Below are 15,307 nucleotides of genomic sequence, written 5' to 3' on the forward strand. Positions count from 1 at the left end.
GCTACAATTTATTTCTGTTGTCTATTTCTGCAAAATGGACTTCGCAGAACACAGTGGGAAAACAATGACTTCTGTGCTCCTGTTTCTCTATTTTTTGGGAGGACTCCCTGGAGGTAGCTCCATGAGTTGTCTTTTGAGGCTGGAACATTCTAGAAGGCTTGTTCATTCACATGTCTGGAGTGTGGACTGGTATAGTTGGACCAGCTAGATTGTGTGTGGGTATCTCTCTATGTGGCCTCTCCAAGTGGCCAGGTTCAGCCTTCTCAAGCATGAAAATTTCAGGGAAGTGACACTTTTGACGTGGCAGTGTAATGCCAGATTCTGGGACCTCAATAGATCTCCAGGAGCGAAATCCGATGCAATCACACAAGAGTCTTTATTGCAAGCTCGAGCCTGGACTCACCACCATTTCCAACGCAGCGGTCCCAGGGAGTGAGTCCTAGTCTTTTGTCCAGTGAGATTTTATAGGTTTTGGGGGGATACTCTATGTGTCACAACATCACAGCATTCCATACCACAGGAAAGTTAAAAAAAAATTCTTAACATTGATTAGCACATTCACTGGCGGGAACAAGTTGCGTAGGGATGATTGGTTAGTACAAGAGGGGGATTCCTTTGAACTGATTGGTTTAAGCCACGAGGGGTGTACATGCTAAACTACATGGTTTCCCAACATTTTATCAACCACTAAATTACTGGGGGGTCATCTGGTATCCCAGGTATTTTCCCTGTGTCATGATGATTGGTGGTTGCTAAGGGGTTGCTATGGGTCCTCACCTAGCCTAACTGAGTCTGGGACACCTGGCGCTGCAGATCTCTCCTGTTATTTGCAGACAAACAACTCAGCAGGGTGGGTATGTGCCTAGGAGTGTTCTGTGGGTTTTTCCAAGGACAAGGGTCACGCGCCCTTCCTTGGACAGCCTTTGAGGTAGAAGCTATTTTCAAAAATGGAGTCACAGCAGTTTCTCAGCAGCTGTCTCCCCCCAGGATGTAAAAGTGGAAGCTGCCATGATCTGGTAGCCCCAGAATGTCAGTGACACATCATTCCATCAACCAACCCAATCACAGTCCCCTGAGGGGAAATAGACTCCACCCCTTGTGTGTGTATGGGGGGCGGGGAAAGCAGGGGCCTTGTTAGGGTTTGGATATGAGGTGTTGTTCAAACCCAGCATGCTGTATTCCAATGACTTGTGAAGCTGAGGCAGGAGAATTGCAAGTTTGAGTCCAGCCTTAGAAAGGCTCTGTCTCAAAAAAGGTCTAAGGATTTAGGTTAGTGGCAAAATGCTCATGGGTTCAACCCATGGTACTAACAACAACAACAAAAAAGATCTTGAGGCCTGGAAACAGAATCCACCATGCAGCTCAACTCTCCGAAAGTAAATTAAGAAAAAAGAGAAGAATTTATTATAAGGATAAGGAGTGTCTCCAAGAACCTCAGGTCACGAAATGCCATTGTGGAAAGCCAAGCTGCCCTCCTCCCCTTCCAGGGCATCCTGGTCTCCCTTAGTCTTCTTCCTTCTCTCCTTGCATGCGAGTGGGAGCCCTTGGCAGAGCAAAGCTGTTCACTCATAGCTGAGAAATACAAGAGAAAGAGGAAGATACCAGGGTCCCGCAATCCCCTCTGAGGACACACCCCAATGACCCAAGACCTTCTACTAGGCCTCACTTCTTGAAGTTTCCATTACCTCCTGATAGCACCTCTGCTTTCCCACGATCTCTATGGGGTTATCAATAAGAACCCTCATGTACTCCAAGCTTTTCTCAATCCCAATTCCGAACCTAGGTTGGTCCAGCCTGGGCCAGTTGTTTCCCCAGGCTAGGAAAGGGAGGCTCAGAGACATTGAAGGTGCTGCTCACAGCCCAGCCAAGCAGTAGAGCTGGGATCAAGGGTTTCATCCCACCCAGAGTCCCCTTCCAAGCTGCCCTGAGTGCTCACATACCTTGTCCTTCTCTCCCTACCCCCAGCCCCTGTCCATCCCAGACCTTGGGAGCCTCCTCCAGAGCAGTGGCCTCTTCTGGCCTCTCCTGGGGTGGGTAGGCCCGATGAAAAGGGTAGTTCACCTAGAGTGGAGGCCCGGTCACCCCAGCCGACTTTCTGCCTTTGACTGAGCTCTGGCTCCAGTGTGGGTGGAGAACCAGAAGATTTTGAGGGCCTTGTCCATCTTACTGGTGGCCCTGATAAGAAGGCTAGTTAAGGTCTCTGGGATCCAGCTCCTTCCTGGGTGGACTCTCCAGAGCTGCCACTGAGCAGCACCCCTGCCTACTCCTGCGGGGTAGGCAAAACCTAGCTCCACAGCCACTTTCACGGTTTTCTCAGCCCTTTTCCTGAGAGAGGAGGTGGTCTGTCAGGACACCCCTGTGCTGCTGATCTCCAGACCTTCCTCTTCTCCTCCACAGTCTGGAATGTCCCCTTCCCTTAGCTGCATCTGAGGATGTCCCCCCTGTCCTCCGAAGCTCAGGGCCAAGCCCACAGCCTTCATCATGTCTTCCTCAATTGCCACGAGAACTGTTTCCACCTCTATTTGGACATTTGTCTCCTTTGATTTGGATCACAGGGATTTTTGTGCACCCCAGAACAGCCTCATTGTATCTCATTTATTCATTGAACCAACAATTTTTTTGCAGGGGGTGGGATACCAGGGATTGAACCCAGGGACACTTAACCACTGAGCCACATCCCATCTACCTCCAACTTTTGTATTATATTTACAGACTGGGTCTCACTGAGTTGCTCAGGCCCTCACTTGCTGAGTCTGGCTTTGAACTTGTGATCCTCCTGCCTCAGCCTCCTGAGCCACTGGGATTACAGGTGTGTGCCACCATGCCTGGCTGGCCATGCATTAGTTGAGTGCCTACTCTGTAAGCATTGCTGTAGCACTGAGGAACAGAAGGGTCAGTGCCCTCATGGATCTGAGGCTCTGCTCTGGGAGGCAGTGAACAAGATGATGGAGTCAAGTGCATGGTGAGTCATGCAGATGAAGGCCTTAAGGGGCTGAGGAAAGCTGGGAGGGATGTGAGACTGTTGAGCATGGAACAGCATGGAGCAGTTTATAAGTGGGGAGGGGAGACCTCAGAGGTGGAGACAGTCTAGCAACTTGAAGGAGTGAGGGATTAAGCTCTGAGGCTCTCTGGGAGAAGAGACTGGCAGGGAGCAGGTGCCCAGGGCCTGGAGCAGAAGCCATCAGGCATGTTTGAGACACACTGTGGTAAGAGCAGAGTGCCCAACCAGAGAAGGGTAGAAGGTAGGTCAGTGAAGAAATAAGGCCCTGGGGGTCATTGTTAAGGCCACTGGCTTTTACACTTAGTGAGATTTGGCTTCTAGGGCTTGGCATTGTTATCTCACTATTATTATTATCTCTGTGTGGCATGACAAGCCACAGAGAAATGAAGTCATTTGTAATAATTATGAATACTGTTTTTACTTTTTTTTATCCATTAAGCAATACATTAAGCACTTTACATAAATAATTTTGTGTAATCCTAAGGTCACTCATTGAATTGGTACTCTCATTATTCCCGTTTTACAAATGAGGAAATTAAGACTCAAGGAGATTTAGCAAATTTCTCAAGGTCAACAGCTAGAAAGTCATTGAATAGAGATTTAGGTAGCCTGACCCCTGAGGCCACACTCTGGATCACCTCTCATGCTTCCTTGAATGAATGACTAGGTGTCCATGGAATCCTTTCCAGCCACAGTGGTCTGCTCCACTCCAAGAGTGGACACGGGGGGTGCATATCCTCACTTCACTCAGAATCTTTTAGATCATTCATCCATCCCTCCATCCACCATCCCTTGTTAGCTGGCTGGCTGGATAGATGGATGGGTGGATGGAGGGAGGGATGGATGAAGGGATGGATGGAGGAAGGGAGGGATTAGTGGATGGATGGAGGGAGGGATACATGGCTGGCAGGCTGGATGGTGGATGGATGAAGGGATGGATGGATGGAGGGAGGGAGGGAGGGATGGATGAATGAATGGATGGATGGATGAGAGATGAAGGGATAGATGGATGGATGGATAGAGAGATGAAGGGATGGATGGATGGACGAATGGATGGCTTGATACATGTATGAAGGGATAGAGGGATAGAGAGATGTAGAGATGGAGGGAAGGATGGAGGGAGGGAGAGAGATGGAGGGTTGCAGGGATGAATGGATGGAGGAATGGATGGGTCCCTCCAACCATCCATCCATCCATTCCTCCATCTCTTCATCCTTCCATCCATCCCTCCATTCCTCCATCTCTCCATTTGTCCAGCTTTCACTCTTCCATCCAGCCATTCACCCACTATTCCTTCCATCATTTCCTCTCTCTTTCCCTCTTTGAATCTACTCACCCGTCCACTCATCCAACTTTTGAGACTTCACTGAGGCTCCCTGTGACCCCTGACCATACTGAACCAGGGACTTTCAGTTGTTTCCTGTTAGTATTTTCTAATTCCATGGAGAAGGGCAGTAGGAACCTGAGAGGAGCCTCAGATTCTACTCAGCTCTGCCCCATTTTGCACTGTGACTTCACTGGGCCCAGTGTCTCTACCTGTCTTCAGGGGGGCTTATCTGGTGGTTGTCAGTCCCCTAGGTTTCCCTGACTGGAGGGCGAGCTCTGTCCCCATATTGTTTCTGCTGCTTTCTGGTGGGATCTGGGGATGCATCCTTCAGGAGGCCCTGGTGGGAGATGGCCCTTTGTTTTGCTCAAGAAAAGAGCTCCTTGTTCTGCAATTTTGCACGGGGAACCATGAGCCTGTTCTTTGCCAACTTGTTTTGTGTGAGTCCTGGGTGGGGGAACTGCATCCAATGTCATAGAAACCAGGCCCAGTGTGTGTGGGGAATTTGTTTCCAATCCCTGTCTCCACTCCTGCCCAGAGAGCTCAGCCCTGTCCAGGGTCCCTGTGGGTATGGAGTGCTCACCAGGTAGAGATGGGACCTGGTGGAAGTAGGAGCTGCCTCTAGCTGAAGTGGGGGTCCTGCCCACTGGATATGAATGATGGGTTTGTGGTGCAGGTTGACATACCACCCTGGACTCACAGACAGCTCATTGCTTCAACCTGACATTGAAAGCCCAGTTCACATTTTACCTTCCTAGAAGGAAAAATTATAGATGCATGGTCACATACACATCCAGACATGTATGTATGTACACATGTGCATGCACATACAGACACACATGCAAATATATCTGTACTTCTCCGGGCAGGGTGCAGCTGCTCACTCCGCCTAGACCTCTGTACCAGGCTCTGATGTTTGTCATTCCTGGCCTACCCCTCCATGTTCATTTCTAGGCTGACCTGGGCTCTGCCATCTCTTATTGGCTCAGAAACAATCTCTTAGGCCTCCAGTGAGCTGTTGTAGGTAGAAGAGTCCCCAACGATGGGCATAGCCTAATCCCAGAACCAGTGAACATCAGGTTACAGGGCAAAGGAAATGAAGGTTGCAAATGAAATTGAGTCTTATATTTTAGTCCATTTGTGCAGCTATAGCAAAATACCCTAGACTGGATCATTTATGAATAAGTGAAATTTATTTCTCACAGCTCTGAGGGCTACAAGTCCAAGATCAAGTCCCTGGCAGATTCTATATCTGGTGAGGGCCAGTCTCTGCTTACAAGATGGTGCTTGGTTGCTGCATCTTCTGGAGGGGACAAATGCTCTGTCCTCACATGGTGGAGGTGTGGAAGAGCAAACAGGGCCTAAGCTGAATCTCTCCAGCCCTTTTATAAACTACTGAGAATCCTGCCTGCCTGACTGAATCACTTCCTCAAAGGCCTCACCATCTGACACCACCACAATGGGGATTAAGCTTCAACACATGGATTTTGGAGGTGACACATTTAAGTCATAGCAGTTGCTAATCGTTGACTTGGGAAGAGAGGTCATTCTGGATTATCAAGGTGAAGCCATGTAATAGCAAGAATCTTTACAAGTAGAAGAGGAGGCAGGAGAGTGTTTAAGTCAGTTTTTTGTTGCCAAAAGTCCTGATGAGAACAACTTAGAGGAGGATACATTTATTTGGGTTCATGGTTTCAGAGGTTTGGGACATGGTTGGCTGACTCCATAGCTTTGGGCCTGAGGTTAGGCAGAAATCATGGTGGAAGTGTGTGGTGGAGGAAAGCTACTCACCGAGAGGAAGCAGAGAGTGCCTACCTGCAAGGAGCCAAGGATAATATACTCCCCAAGAGCACACCCCCAGTGACCTAGCTCTTCCTCCAGCCATACCTACCAGCCTACAGTTACTACCCATTCTACCATTAATCCATTCAAATTATTAGTGCATCAAATGGGTCAATCCACTGATTAGGTCACAACACTCATGATCTAATCAATTCACCTCTGAACTTTTCTGCATTGTCTCACACATAAGCTTCTGGGGGACACCTCATATCCAAAACATAATAAAAAGTGAGAACCAGATAGATGGCAGTATGAAAAAGATGAGGCTCAGTGTTCTGACTTCAAAGATGGAGGAAGGGACCATGGGCCCAGGAATGCAAGTGACCTCTGCAAGCTGGAAAGGACAAGGAAGTAAACTTTGCATTAGAGGCTCCAGAAGGAATACAGCCTGCCAACACCTTGATTTTTAGCCAGTGGTCCCATCTGGAACCTCTGACCTCTAGAGTGGTAAGGTATGACCTGTGTGGTTTTAAGCCACTAAGTTTGTTTTAATTTGTTACAGCAGCTTTCAGAAACTCATACAGTTGTGCTACTTAATTGGTCCCTCTCTCACTTTACACTCTGACTTATATCCTTGATCACAGGCTGCAGGGATCTTGTCCAGTTAAGGGACAGCCTGTAAAGCCATACTTAACAGCCCTGACTGACTATGAGACCCTGGAATACTCCACTTTCTTTTCTTGTCCTCCATCCCTCTGTCTCTGCAGTTGGGGCTGGGGAGGAGCCCGTCAGCCCAATGTCTCTGGGTACTGGAGTTCTTTAGAAGCAGAGCTCAAGTTCTACTGGCATGTTAGAGGAGGGGAACCAGGTGCCACCAGAATAGCAGGTCAGCGAGAGGTCTACCTCCCCAGCCTTGGCCTCAGGCCAGCCTATCTCACAGAGCCTCATTCTTGGGGACTGACTTTTCAGAGTCAGAAGCCACTAGGACTGCTCTTTTCCTGCTTCAAAAAACTCCCTTGAGTGACTCTGTTGCCTGTGAGCCTGGAAGGTGCTGTCCTTCAAAATTGGGAAAACCTTTGGACTTAACACAAAGGATCATAAATCCATCAAAAGACTAGGAAAGGCCCTGGGTCATTACCCACCCCCTCTCCCTACAGCAGAGGTTGAGTACCTGCTCCCCCGCTCCCCACGCGGTCCCTCTAGGCCTCCCCTTGTAGGGCTGCAAACATCTGCATCTTTACAGAGGACTGAGTGACAGTCCATGGGGGAAGGGAGAGAGGCCTACCACTTGCTCCAGCCGCCCGGGGTCAGGTCCATCCTTAAGGAGCTGTGGTGAACTCTCTGCAGACTGGAGAGCATCGGAGGGAACGGAATGCCAGACACCCGCAAGCCCCAGAGCAAGCTGCCTGGAGGCCGCCTGGCCTGGGTTTGGGGGCACAGGGATAAAGCAGGGTACTGCCTCTTCTGGGCCAGGCAGGAATCATCTTTTTGGGCCCTTAACTGAGCACCCGCACTGCCCAAGGGCTAGGGCCTGTCTGTATCACCTGCTTTGAAACCAGAGCTGGGCTGAAACCCGGTCCCTTCGCCTTGAGCCTCAGCCGTAGGATGGGGGTCTGTGAGAAGTCAGTGAGAGGCCCTGTCCCAAGGTTGCTCAGAACAGGAGATTCAGTGTTAGAGATCCTATCCTCACTCCGTGGCTGGCCAGCTGTGTGGCCTGAGGCAAGGTGCCATTTTCTTCTCTATAAGATGGGAGTATCAGCAGATTTACTCATAACACGTGGAGTAAATGAGATCTGGTCATGAGTCCTGAGGGCAGGGCTGAACACACAAGGAGCTCCCAGCAAAGCTCAGGCTGTTTTCTATTAACTGAGCTTCAGTGATTCAGGGGCTTTTCCTCTCAAATGCTTTCCTGGGCAGTTGATTGACTTGGATCCCCCCTAGGGCACAGAGCAGAAGTCACCCAGAAAAGTCTGTGTGCTTCCCACAAAAGCACCTCCTCCCAAGGCCCAGCGTCCAGGAGGAAGGGGAAGAGTTGAGGCCCACATCTTGAGCCACAGAAGTCTGGGTACCCCATCCCCCAAGATATGGGATTATCCATGACTCCCAATGCTGGGCCTCTCACTCCCAGCTCCCCCTCTGGACGGCAAGCAAGGGGGACCAAGACACATCAGGGAGGGCTGCCAGTTTGGGCAGAAGGCGCAGCACTTGCGAAGCCATGGCAGTGGGGCCTGGTGGGACCCACTGACTGTGGTTATGGCGTGTCTCGGGCTGACATTGGAGTGAGGCTTGGGGACAAAACTTTCCAAGTAACTGGAGACTTTCTGCTTGTCCCTCCTCGGTCACTAAAAGCCAGTAGCGCTCCAGGGGCAGTTTGATCATGAAAACTTCTCCCTGTGGGAGAGACAGTTCCCTTGGAAGTTGAGGACCCCATAGGAACCTAACTGGAATGCTGGGAGGTGGCTGGAACGTGGGGGAGGAGCAGAGGAGGAAGACTGGGGGGTGGGGGGTCAGGTGGGGGCTGCCTGCTACCACCTGCCTCCACTCCGGAAGAAAGGCAGTGGCCTCATCCGCCATCTTTGGAGGAGCTTGAGGCCTTCCCTCTTTTCCTTGAGAGCTGTCTCTGCCTCTCCATGCACATGAGGGTTCTTATTCCTGGGTCAGAAGGTGACTTAGGGCAAATAGACCTATCATTTGAAAAAAAAATTCAAAAAAATTAGGTGTGGTGGATTATACTTGTAATCCCAGCTGCTTGGGAGGCTGAGGCAGGAAGATCACAGGTTTGAGGACAACCTGGGCCACTTAGCATGAGCCTGTCTCAAAATAAAATAAAAAAGTAAAAAAGGCTGGGGGCTTTGCTCAGTGGTACATTCCCTGAGTTCAATCCCCAGTACTTAAAAGAAAAATGAAGAAAAAAACAAAACAAAAAAAATTCAAATATCCTCTGAGTCTCACATCCATGCACACATATATGTATATTCTATTCTTAATACATCAATATTTCCTCAGAACAGGGGTATTTTTTTACATCACCATAGTACAATGATTAAAATCAGGAAATATAACTGTAATACTGACCCAACTGTTAGCTAATCTATATGTCCCATATCCAATTTTTGCCAATAGTCAATAATGCATTTTTTTTTAGCTGCTTCTTCTCTGTCCAGGATTGCATTTGCATTTCCTGGTGGTGTCCCTTTATTCCCTTTTGATCTGGGGCAGTTCCATGGCTTTTCCTAGTCTTAAATGACCTTGATACTTTCGCAGAGCCCAAGTGGGTAATTTTGGAGAATGTCCCTACTTTTGAAATTTCCTCATGATTAGATTCAGAAAATAATTTAGTTTTAAAAGGAAAGGCGAGGCAGTGATGAAGCCTGGGAGTTTTAGAGATTGAGGAGGCTTCATGTGAGAGGTTTTGCAGGCCCCAGGGCAAGGATTAAATCTGCTTATCACTACTCATTCGCTTGTACATTCATTTCAGAAGTATTTACTTAGGGGAAGATGATGGGGGTGGATATGATCATAGTATGATGCTGCATGTATGAATATGTCACAATGAAACCCATCCTTCTGCATGATTAAAATACACTAAAAAGAAGTATTTATTGGATGTCTATTATGAATCATACATTGTTCTGGATTCCTGGAATATATCACTGAGCAATAATGAAATCCTTGTCCTTGTCAACTGTGGTGGGTTGATTACCAAAGTGCTTTTCCTTGGAACCTCAGCATGTACCTTGTTTGGAAACAGGGACTTTGTAGATATAAGAAAGGTGCAGATCTTCCTGGATGACCAGATGAGCTCAGAAGCCAGTGATAATTATCCCTAAGCAACTCAGTGAGACCCTATCTCTAAATAAAATAGAAAATGGGGTTGGGGATGTGGTTCAGTGGTCAAGAACCTCTGAGTTCAATCCCTGGTACCAAAAAAATAAAAATAAAAATAAATAAATAAATAAAGAGAGAGAGAGAGAGAGAGAGAGAGAGAGAATAGGAGACACAGACAAACATACAGATTGAAGGTCATGTGGAGATGGGGCAGAGGTAAGAATTATGCTGCCGCAAGCAAGTGAAGAAATTAGGATGTGCCATCTCCAGATGTGCTGGATTGGCATATGGATTATTTCAGTCAGCTATCACCAGAAGTATTAGACTTTCAGAAAGAGCCATTTGCCCTGTCTTTCCCTATATGCAGCAGGGCATAAGGCTCCCTATATGCAGAGGGATGTCCTGTTATGGGCCAGGCTCTATGGACAATGACCAGACTCCATTTACCCTGAGACTCCATATCATGTAAGAAATGCTTCTCCCACGGGAAAGCCCCACCTCTGTACCCATTAATAGTTACCTATCATAACATACTTGGCAACACAAAATAGCAATTCTTATAAATGTAAAATTGTTCTCTTTGATTTCTATTTTTCTTGGGCAATGTACCTTGTCAGACATTGATTGTCTAGACGTTAATAACCATTCTCTCACGGGTACTGAACTAGGGTCATTTTGACACCCCACCCCCGCCTTCTACTTGCTTGCTGCTATGCCAACCTGGAAAGTCCCGTGGGAAATACAAATGTCCCCATTGTATTGTCTCCCTAACTGCCCAATTCAGCTTCTGTACCTGCTTGTTTGCAGCTACGTCAACCCAGATGTGGTTTTTGCCTTTAAATATCCTAAAATGCTCAGGCTCCGGGCTGTTCCTTGCAGAAGCAGTTATGGGTCTTGCAGGGAGTAGTCGCCTGCTGGCCGGCTAAATAAAGACTCTTCAATTTGTACAAAACTAGGACTTGGTGTGTTTCCTGAGTGACTTGCCCCACAACACTGCACACACCATGGCTGGAGAATAGCCTTATCACCAGAGCCTGGTAACAGGACTGCAGTGAACCAGAATAAACAAACTCTGAAGGGACCCTCAGCTTCCACTGGCTTCTGCACCCCCTTCTCTCTGTGGACTTCTAATCCTTCTCTCTGTATCTTTTGGTGACATCCCTAGAATTCACTATCCTGGTCCATTTGTCCTCATTCCTTCTCAAAATCATTACTCCTTGTCTAAGAACATTACATTTTGGTTTTCAGAGTTCACTATCCTGTGAAGATTTATTGTATACATACACAATTAATAAAGCCTCTGTACTTTTCTCTTGTTACTAAGCACACATGCTAACTGGGTTCCTGGATCCGGCCAAAAAGCCCACGTAAGACCTAAGTGAGGTACAGGAGCTCCCTCCATCCCCAGCCAGGGGACATTAGTAGTCATGGACCCCACAAGAGGGAGGAGGCAGGAAGGTCCTCTCTTTTTCGGGGGAGCCTGGCTCTCCAAACACCTTGACTGGACTTCTAATCCTTCTGGATTTTGAGAGAATCAATTTCTGTCCCTTTTAAGCCACCAATTTGTTCCAGCAGCCCCAGGAAACTAAGACCCCCAAGGATTCACAGGGATGATGTGGGGGCAGGGCCTTCACGAGCTCCTGTTAGCACATTTTATGTGTGTGTGTGTGTGTGTGTGTGTGTATGTGTGGTGCTGGGGATTGAACCCAGGGTCTTGTGCATGAGGCAAGTACTTTACCAACTGAGCTCTATCCCCAGCATGTCAGCCCGTTCTTGGTTGCACTTTGTAAAGTCAAGATAATGTCATCTAACTCAGAGGTGGATTCATAGATCATGGAGATTAAATGCCCACATAGTAGGTGCTTCAGAATTGACAACGGTTACTACTATGGCTTGCCTCCCCTGCCTATGTGCACTCAATGCCAAAGTTTTTCTTCTCTTTTCCTTCCTCCCTCCCTGCCTTACTTCTTTCCTTCCTTTCTTTTTGGCAGGGGATTGAACCCAGGGGTGTTCTACCACTGAGCTACATCCCTAGCGCTTTTTTTTTTTTTTTGAGACAAGATCTCACTAAGTTGTCCAGGCTGGGCTCTGACTTGAGAGCCTTCTGCTTCAGCCTCCTGAGTAGCAGGGATTAAGGTGTGCACCACCATGTCCCATGGAGCAAAGTTGTTCTAATGATCAGTTCCAGCTCGCTGGAGGTGGGCAGGGGCATAAGGTTCTAGAGGTTTTATCTTCTATAAGTGCATGAATAGCGGGGTAAATCTGTCTCTGTACCTCTGAGGGCAGAAGCCCTAAACCACAAACTGCCTTCTATGTTGCAGGCCAGCCCAGCTTGAGTCCATTGTCTTCAGAAGTGTTGGTCAGTTGGGTGCCTGTCATTGCTTGGTGGCTGGATTGGGAAGCTCCAGCCTCTAGGGATGGAGTGTGCCAGACTCCTTCCTATTCCTGAAACCTGTCAGGCATTCCCCTATCTCAGGACTTTTGCATGGGCTGCAAGGTGACTGGGAGATGGGGAGGGAGGCAGATATCCAATTCTTTGGCCTCTTTAGATTCTGCCAGGACCCTATAGGGCACAACTGTTGTCAGCAAGGTGTGGTTCCAGGTCTTAGAGCAAGATATTCTGTCACCAGTGCCTGGAGGTGAGGAGGGTGAGGACACCTCCCTCTTGGCCTTCTAGTCTCCAAGGGACACCCTGGCTTCTTTTATACATGAGGTGTTCTGGAGTGGGTAGCAACTGGGCCAGTGGCCCTTGGCCATGGGCCTGGAACAAAGGCCACTAGGCCACATTCTGAAGTGGAGACCTGTATCTACAGCCTCTCACGGGCTCTTCTGGAGCCAGGAATCCTGTTGGTGCTCACTAAAATGTTCCCTTGTTCTCATGAAAAATAGCTCCAAGAAGTGATAAATGTAGACTTCAGATGTTTTCCCAGCTACCCAGAAGTGAGGCTTGACCTTGAGTCTGTGGATATTTCTAGATTGTGTAATGCAATTCCACCTGGAATTTGTATAGTCATTTTTTCCTTTTCTTTTTGAAACCCTGTCACATCAACCCATTCAGTGCCAGCAGCTTTTCTGCAGGGTGGATCAGCCAAAGGCTTCTTTTCCTATTTTCTGGATGGTGAACTGAGGCCTCGTGAAGTAAAGGACTGGATGGAGACCACTCAGCAAGTCCAAAAAGCCTGGGAACCATGGAATAGTCCCTATAGACAGCCCCTGATCCCCAAGGAACCATGTCTCTTAGCGATGGATGGGGTCTAATTTTTGGATAATTCTTTGTCTCATCTAGGTAGTTGGTGCCTGGAATAAAAGTGTGAGCTCTAAACAGAGAGCCTGGCCGCCTGGAGACACCATATAGGGCTGCACCTTTGAGCTGCTCATTAGCATAACCACAGTTTGGTCCATAGCCCTCTGCTGCAGGGAACCTGGCAGCTTCCACAGTCTGATAGCTTGAGTCATGCAAATTGCTAGATTTGGTTTTAATTTATTTGCAGATGAATATCCTTCCCCAGAGGCAGGAGGAGGGGGGAGCACATAGTCTCTTTTTAATTATTTGGGGCATTATTTCCAAAGCCCTCTGAGCCGAGGCTGAGACTGAGGGTGATTTTGATTCTTCAGTGAATCCCTTCCCGACTGCTCTTTCTCAATAACCTGCCCAATAAATCGTCCAGGGCCCTGACTGAGCCCAACAGCCTCCTCCTGCCCACCAATGCACCTCTCTCCCCCTTTCTCTTATGGCCCTCTGACTCCAGCCTCAGCTAGCAGAGCTATGGTCAGCCCCACTGCACACAGTCCCAGGTGGGGCAGAGGACAGGGGCTGGCAGGCAGGCCCTGTCGAGTAGAAGCTTCCTGATTGCGCATGTCAGCCAGTGTGGAAGGTTAGGTCAGCCCATATCATTCCTCTGTTCAAGCCCCTTCAATGGCTCCCGCCTCACTCAGAGTAAGAGCTGTGGGCCTTATAATGGCCTACAGGGCCATCTCTTACACACACCGCTCTCTCCTTTCTTCACTTTGCTCCCAGGAACCGGCCTCCTTACTGTTTCTAGAACCTGCCAGATACTCGTCCATCTCAAGGCCCTTGCACTGGCTATGGCCCCTGCTCTGAAGGCACTTTACCAGAGACCTGCTTAGCTCACTCTTGCTTCCTGCCTCAAATGCCACCTCATCGAAACCCTCCTTGGTCATGCTGGTGCACCCCAACATGTCCCACTGTACCCCGAAGCATTTCCCTTGCAGAAGGACAGCTGCCTTGCAGGAAGAGTCTTCTATCTCCCCCTCCCCCAGCTGGGACAGCTCACAGCCACTGGCCGAGGGACACTGTTGCGGAGGTGTTGTGAGGTGGGTTCTGCTCTGTTGATTCTCGTCAGTGTGAGTAAGTTGGCATTCTAATGATGACTGATGTGAATATGTTTTGACAGCACTAACTCCATGTTGAGCTTGTAACACCAGCTGTAACTGAGCCAAATGGCAGGCCAATAGTCACCTGGACAACTGGCTGACTGATGGATTTGTTGACAACTGCCCGTCAATATGCAAATCGGATGGTTGGTGTCTGGGCTGTCCCTCCAAAACTGACATCAGGAAGCTGAGATAATGTACCTACTGGGACCATAAATAAATACAAGTGTCTTCAGCTTGCCATTTGACATACAGCTCACTGTGACTCCACTCTGGGAGTGTTCCCTCTGCAAAACCAATGGCCCCTGTCCCAGTGGATAGTTCTTTGAGTGTATCCGTGGCAGCTTGCTAGCATCCTGGACCCGTGTGAATGTCCCCTTGAAAGGACTGGTCCCCTGGACCCTTTGGACAAGTGGCATGGTGTCTGGTTCCTTCCTAGCACTCTACACTTGAGTGATTTTTTAAACCTCTTTTTGCCTATATTTTCATAAACTCCTTGTGCCTCATTCCTTTTTTCCATGCATCGCAATAAACCATTTCATTCAGAAGGTGTCTTTGCCTCCCTTGGCTTGTCATTTGATTAAATCAATAAAAGGGGCTTTCTCTTGGAGGAAACAACTCTCAAGGTGATATTGTCACCAAGTGTTGGGGACACACTAACACTAACCTGGCCAGTCCAGTGTGACAAAAGATCTCAAAGGAGACAGAGTGTGTACAATCCTTTCCCAGAACTGAGACTACATCCCTGCTCTGCCGGGCTTCCCTTTCTCCCTTCCTCTCCTGGGAGATCTTTCTCAATCCATCACATGTCCATACCTTCATCTTAGGCTCTGCTTCTAGCAACCGAATAGAAGACTCACACTATTTAAAATTGCAAATCTTAAATAAGTGCATGCCTATAACCCCAGCCACTGGGGAGGCTGAGGCAGGAGGATCCCAAGTTCAAAGCCAGCCTCAGCAACTTAGTGAGGTCCTAA

At 48.4% G+C, this 15,307-nt stretch overlaps 1 long non-coding RNA gene across 1 annotated transcript in view; it reads left to right on the forward strand.

Annotated features, from left to right (window-relative positions):
• LOC124080204 (uncharacterized) overlaps positions 1–14,841 on the forward strand; it is a 31,382-nt gene extending 16,541 nt beyond the window's left edge. Inside the window, exons 2-3 of the long non-coding RNA XR_006847625.1 lie at positions 13,954–14,270; positions 14,351–14,841. This is a non-coding gene — a long non-coding RNA (uncharacterized LOC124080204). The remainder of the gene's footprint in view (positions 1–13,953; positions 14,271–14,350) is intronic.
• Positions 14,842–15,307: the final 466 nt, after the last annotated feature.

The sequence above is a fragment of the Marmota monax genome, unplaced genomic scaffold, assembly GCF_021218885.2.
Source record: "Marmota monax isolate L192 unplaced genomic scaffold, Marmota_monax_Labrador192_F-V1.1 WCK01_AAM20220418_F8-fsc00133, whole genome shotgun sequence".
NCBI lineage: Eukaryota > Metazoa > Chordata > Mammalia > Rodentia > Sciuridae > Marmota > Marmota monax.